General features: G+C 33.1%; 1 pseudogene; it reads right to left on the reverse strand.

Annotated features, from left to right (window-relative positions):
* Window positions 1-3,700: 3,700 nt before the first annotated feature.
* Window positions 3,701-6,638, reverse strand: LOC109002115 (annotated as a pseudogene).
* Between the last annotated feature and the right edge of the window lie 584 nt (window positions 6,639-7,222).

Below are 7,222 nucleotides of genomic sequence, written 5' to 3' on the forward strand. Positions count from 1 at the left end.
TATGATGTTTTTGGTTTACGAACTTGCTCTATTTATAGTGCATCTGTCGTGGCCTGGCCCCGCCCCTGTGCCCTGGGGTTTCATATTTTGTCATAGCATCGGGAGTATGACCGGTCGGTAGCGCGCGTTGTTTGACTTTGTTCGGTTGATTACTACGACCGGCGCAGCTTTTGTTTAAGCAGCTCATTGCTGAGGAATATGGCGGCCACTATTTACGTACAAGTAAGAGCAAATAAACAAGTCAAGATTCAAACCAATTAATGATCGACCGATATTTGAAAGGAGCACCACATATTACGTCATTCAGAGAACTGATATATATCGAGCGTGAGCTAAGCCAAATGTTAAAGATACATGATAATGTTAAAGATAAAAGATCTGTTGGAATGCTGCGATCAAATTAATTAAGTTATCAAAAACATTAATAAGAAGAAAGAAAACAACAGCAAAACACTACTCGATCGTTAATTCATTATTTAACGCGGATTTCATACTATTTAGTAAAATGTTCAGAAGCTCATATTAATTCATTATCTTGAAATGGTACTGCAAAATCAAATCAATATAGAAACCGGTTGGCTATTAATTACAAGTCTCTGAGCAAACTCGGGCGGGCGGTCAAGTCAAGTGCATTGAACTTAGATCCCTATCGATGAATTAGTCAAAATTAAAGAATAGTTTTTGGATATAAAATAAATTTAATTTTTAATTATTTAATTGTATAAATTTCTATATTAGAATAATTATTTTTTTATTATATAATAATAAAATAATATAAAATAAATTTAATTTTAATTATTCACATTAAATCTCTACATTAGATGATATATTTATTCTTTATATGATAATGAATAATTAATAATTTAAAAAATATTTAAATATTTAATTATTACTTTATTTAATTTTATCATATTTTATTATTCTACTTATTATATGTTAATGAATAATTATGTTTTTATTAAATTAATATATCACTAAGTCAAATTAATATACTAATTGTGATAAAAATATATAGTAAAAAGAAAGGGAGAGAGAAATAATTAATAAAATATATATTTGATATATGTAAAGTAACTTTTAAATTTAAAAAATTTTTTATAATTAAATTTTAAATATTTAAAATTTGACTAATCTAATATAAATATATTTTATTTTTTAATAATTAAATATTTATTAAATTTAATTTTTAACTAATTCAACGAGAGTGACTGCTTGCAACTCTCGCGAAACAGAATTGTGTGCGTGACAAATGGCACAGGTCCCTTGAATACACCGTGCGTACGTGGCGGCAATTATATGGCACTTGTACTTTTAATATAAAAAATGTTAAATGTAGTTAAATTTTTTTTTTATAAAAATTTACTTTTTAACATATCAAATATATTAGAAAATTATAAATTATAAATTTAAAAAAATTAAAAAATTAAAAAAAGAAAAATTATAAATAAAAATGTAAGTATATGTAATAGTATGAATTATATATATAAATATTTATATATATATATATATATTTTTATAGAAATTGTAAAAGTGTAAGTACCTCTAATATATGTTTCTATTTTCTTAAATTAAATGTATGATTTATAAACATTTTTTTTAATAAATTGATGTGAAATTATAAATTGTTTTATTACAAAAAAGTTATAACGCCTCAAATTAATCATATTAATATAAGAAAAAATTTACACAATTTATTACTATTCACATAACTTCCACACACAACACATTTTTTAATTTTTATTATTTTTTTATCAAATATTTAATCTATGAATAATGAATAAAAAAATTAAATTAGTTTAAAAATAATAAACTCAAAAAAAATTTAAAATTTTTAAAAAATATGATGTGTAGAGATTGAGGAAGTTGTGTAGTATTGAAAACGTAACACTTTCTTTTAATATGCTTCATTATGTAACATAATTTGAATATATATATATATATATAATACTAAATATTTATGTGAAAATTATATTCTCCTAAAAGCTCACATAAATAAATTAATAAGAAAAATTCTATTCTTAAGCCTCATACACCACACACCATCATTTTTATGATTTTTTTAATTTTATTTTCTTATTAAATATGTGGTATATGAATTATAAATAAAATAATTCAATTATTTTAAGAATAATAAAACAAAAAAAAAATTTAGAAAAAAAAATAAAATAAAAATAATTATGATGTGTGGTGTATGAACTTATGAATAGCAATGCTCTTCTATTATTTAGAAGAGACTTGACCTTTCAGTTGCTGCCGAGTGGTTAAAAAAAAACTTACACAAAACCTTCTAAAAACTTTGATAACTCAAAATATCTTTAATGCTAAGGTTAATCTTAAATAACAGTTTGGGAAAATAAATAGGCCTACCGGAACTTTTGAGAAAAAGAAAATCGATAATAATTCATAGCCACTGCTCGCCGTTAATTTATTTCTTCGCTTGCCACCGCCAGGCACCTGATGTCTTCGCTGCCGTCACTTGCCATACAATAACACTGTAAAGGCCTGTTCGGGGTTATGTTAGGTTGTTTGGTGGTTAGTACATTGGGTAATATTACTTTTTCATGTTGAATGGTGTAAACTGTAAAACGACATGAATTTTACCTTGCTTTTCTGGGTCCATCCTTAAAAGTTCTAAATGTTCTTTACGGCTTAAATGGGATGTTGAAAACATTGGAGGATATGCTTTTTCATGGTAAAGTGTATTTCAATTTCTCTTTCTTTTTCTTTTTATCTTTGTTTAAGTTACCATAATAAAGGATTTGCTCATGGGGATGCTTCTGGTCTGACGATTCTCACTGGAAAGGGCACCTTTGCAATGCAGGATTATGGGGGATGTCTTCATGGGTCACTACCATGGGAGGTCTTTGATTATGGTAAATTGAGAGTTAGATTTGCAGAGACAGAATGAAGAAGCTACCCCTATCTATCATCTTTTAATTTCCTGTTTAATGTCTACCTTACATAAGCTTGACAAACTGAATTGATGGAATGTTAAGGTGCTTGTGTATTTGAATGGTTTAATAGTAGATGCATGCGATAGTTTCGATGTAAACCTTGTTTTTTGTAATTTCTCCTGAGACTACGATCTACTTTCTTTCATTGAAACATCTTGAATGAAACAGTTTGTGTGGAAGTCTGGAATGTGATTATTTTCAATAATATTTGCATGCTGTACAGGACATTGCTATGCTTCTTTGATTCGCAATTCCTTAGAAATTGACAGTTGCTTAGAGTTCATTCACAACTTCATTTGGGATGTATACTCTTATCAACACATTGGGGAACTTTCTTTTTCATGGACCTTATTGAGTTTCTACATGTTACTCCAAAAAAAAAAAAAAATTTAATGGGAAACTTTGTTTCAGTGAAATGAATTGCACACCAAGCATTCAAGGCTTTAGCTTCAAATTTCAATACAAATGTAGAAATAGTAGTTGCACAAGAAATCAGTAATTGCACAAGTACCAGAGCAAATATGCCACAATGTAGCTTGTATTGTAACCCATAATTACATTGCAAATCTCAGTCCTATGAGAATGTGTCTTCATGATCTCCCTCAGCAATCATCTCTCCCTCCTCCAACATGTTGCTTTTTGGAGCACTAAAACAAACAGATTTCAACACAAACACTACATCCATTACATTTTAATATGCTAAACATATCCCACATATTAATATGCTTGAGTTGAGGGTCATTCACTTAATTACTGAGAGAAGCAGACCTAATACCCTATAGGAAAGGAACGTCAAAATGGAAAAAAAATTACAACAACCATTTTTAAGAAAAGCAAGAATGAGACATACTGCAGGTAGTTGCCAACTTACAGAGGTGATCTTGCATATTTGAGTAGGATTTTTACATTTAGTATATGGATATTCACAGGTAACCATTTCTAGCATGCACATGCCAAAAGAATATATGTCCACAAGATCATTGTATTCATCTTCATAGAGCTCGGGAGCCATAAATTCAGGAGTGCCTTTGCAAAAAAGAAAAAAAGATGACAAACCGCAATTTACACAGATAGGCCAAAGTCGTAACACTTTCAGAGAAAGGGATGTCCATACCAATAACACTTCGGGTAGTAGGCTGCTACAAGACAATTGCCAATCCAAGATCTCTAATTTTAACTTTTCCATTGTTACCATTAACAAATATGTTGTCACATTTCAGGTCTTTGTGGATAATTGGAGGATTGTGGCCATGCAAATAGCTTAAACCTTGAAGAACTTGCCTAGCCCAATTCTTGATGGCCTTCATATCAACACTCTTATGCTTCTTTTGATATCTAGAACACAATGAAAGCATGTATGCTATAAATCATCATTGAACCCAAAACAAAAGTGAAAGAAAATATGGCTAACAATACAGAAAAAAAAAAAAAACTCATTGTCTCAAACTCCCCAAAAGTGAACAACTCTGTTATTAGGTTGATGGTCTTGCTCTTATCATCAACCCAAGAATTATAAAACTTGATGATATTTTCATTTTTCAGAGATTTCAACAGATGAACCTTTGAATGTAATCTTTCCAGCTGTTCTGGTGACTGCAATACATCATCAATATTCACCAGGTTCCAAGCAACTTCTATTCCATCAATTTCATGAAATGCCTTGTATCTACAAATAACAAGGGAACCACAAGACAATTTTTGTTTAAAAAAAAAAAAAACAACATTTCTTGTTTGGAAAACCATCGACTTTAGAAACTAACTACTACAACCACAAAGAAAAGAATTGATTAAGATAGGTTCTAAGAACCACACAGTCTTATATGCTCCTCTCACTAAGACTTCATTCTACTAAAAGAATAAAAGCAATAGAAATAAACATTAGCTCACAAAATCAAAGTTATTGAAAATTAGAGAGAGAGAGACCGATGATTGTACAAATCATGGAGAAGAGGGATTTGCAGGAGGTTAGGGTTTTGGGTTTGGAACAAAAAATGGGGGTTAAACAAAAGAAGAAGAGGATGACGACTTAGGGTTATGGTTCAAACCAAAAAATGGGAGCAAGATGAATTTAGGTGGAGGAGAGAACTTAATTGACAGGGAGAATGGGGGGAGAGAGAGAGAGAGTGAGAGAGAGAAGAGAAGAGAAAAGAATGAAGGCTCAGTCGTATGAAACACATTGTTTCAGCTCACCACCCCCCAAAACGAACCATTTCATTTTAGTTGCACCCATCCCTTTCGTTCTATCAGATCCTGCGTAGATGATCCCATTTCATTTTTATCCCATTCCCGCCCAAAGCTCACTCATAGCTACTATTTCATTTAACGGGTCAGGTGGATTCGTGCCCCAATTTGTCCCCGAAATTAGTTGCATTCGGATTTTTCCTTATAAATTATAATTTTTATTTTGTTTCTATTATTATTATTATTATTATTATTATTATTATTATTATTTTGTAAAATCCCATCGGTCATTCTATTACTATTACAATTTCCTCTCTTTTTCTTACCAAAACTTATTTAAAAGTTCTTTATTCCTTTGGCCCTAGTAGGTATTTATTTTATTATTTTTGTATGTATACATGATTAGAACTACTTTAACCACAAAAGAATTATATAAAGTAAATTCACAAACTGGCGTAGTTTGATGTAGTACGTCAGATTATAAAGTTACTTTTAGTGTAAAATAGATCTAATGGATCAAGTGAAGTTATGTTAGTTTGTAAATTTATTTTTTTGTAATCTCTTTGTGTTTGTAACAGTTTTCATGCATGATATATATAATATATATATCTATCTAATGATAATATAATTTTCCCAGCCCAAATATTCAGATGAGATCACTATCGTACTTGATCCTATAAATAGAGCTTTGTGATAAGATAGTTTCAAATAACCGTCCCGCTTGTTATTTGAAATTCAAGTCTTCGAGATTTAGGACTTATCCTATTTTTAAATGAGCCGATCACCCTTTCATCCCGAGATACCTGGGCAGTTAGGGATTTCTGTCTATTCAGATTAGACTCGCCTGGACTTAGGCCAGATATTCACTAGCCCACCAGACCACGCCATGGCCTAGGTCCACAACAATACCCAGCGGGACCTAAAGAGAGGATTAAGCCCTTTCCAGTCACCTGCGAAGTCTCTCACGCACAGCGTGACGAGACTTGTAATTGATATGTTGTTTTGTTTCTTTGGGTTTTCTATCATTTTGCAAGCATATGTTAGAAGTCGTTTCGCCTTCGCGCCGTTCCGAATTCCTTTCCTCAACTGTTACATGTATTTATTATCCTCTGGTTCTTACTTCCTTTCCCCTTCTTCTCTTTGGCATTCCCTATCTTCTTTCTCGAGTCCTTTGTCTTCCTTCCGTACTTCGTCTCACTCTTTCTCAGAAAATTTTCCTATCATCTTTCTCTCAAGTCTATGGCTTCCTCCAAGAGCCCTCCAAGAGCAATCCCAAAGGTTTTTCTCGTGAAGCCGGTTCTTCGCGACCCCACGATTCCTCCGTTCGTCTTGGAGGGACTACTGCGAACCCTACGGTGGAGGGGAAAATGCTCCCCGCTTGATTTTCGAGGGCACTCGGTGGTCCTCAACTGTCTCCCGTCGTGAACTCGACGCCACAAGGGACAACTTCAACGTCCCAGACTCAGTGGTTCTGGGGTTGCCTGACCAACGCCACGGAGCCATTGACGTAAGAGGTATGTCCATTTCTGTTGCTTTGTATACGACTATGTTTGTGATGGGGCTTCATTTGCCTTTTGTGCGACTTGTCTGTGACGTCTTAGACGTCTTGGGACTTGCACTGGCCCAGTTGGTGCCTAACACATGGAGGATTTTGATGGCTTGCTGCGTTATGTGGTGGTGAGTGTTGGAGCCCACGGGAGACGAATACCTCGACCCCACGGCTCGTGAGTTTCTCTCTCTATGGATTTAGGCGCTTGGATGGGAACCTTTGTAGTTTCAGGTCCTGCAAAAAGCTGGTTTAGTTGGAGCGTAAGTATTCCCATGCCAAGTATTGGCAGAGGAAGTTTTTCTTTGTTTGAGGTGAAGGTTGGGAATTTACTGCGAACCAGGCCTCAAATCAAGAGTTCCCCATTAGAGCCTCTTGGTCTCTAGTTCCCGATGAGCGTGAAATCGAGATTCTTCTTTCTCCTTGGGAAGAAGCCCGCAATCGGTTGGTACATGCTTGGTCAGGACAAAATGTTAGTTCCACTTGGTCGGACGTTATTTTGAATCCTTCCAATGTTGAGAGGTTTCTAATGGTGCCTAGC

This window comes from Juglans regia, chromosome 2 (assembly GCF_001411555.2).
Source record: "Juglans regia cultivar Chandler chromosome 2, Walnut 2.0, whole genome shotgun sequence".
NCBI lineage: Eukaryota > Viridiplantae > Streptophyta > Magnoliopsida > Fagales > Juglandaceae > Juglans > Juglans regia.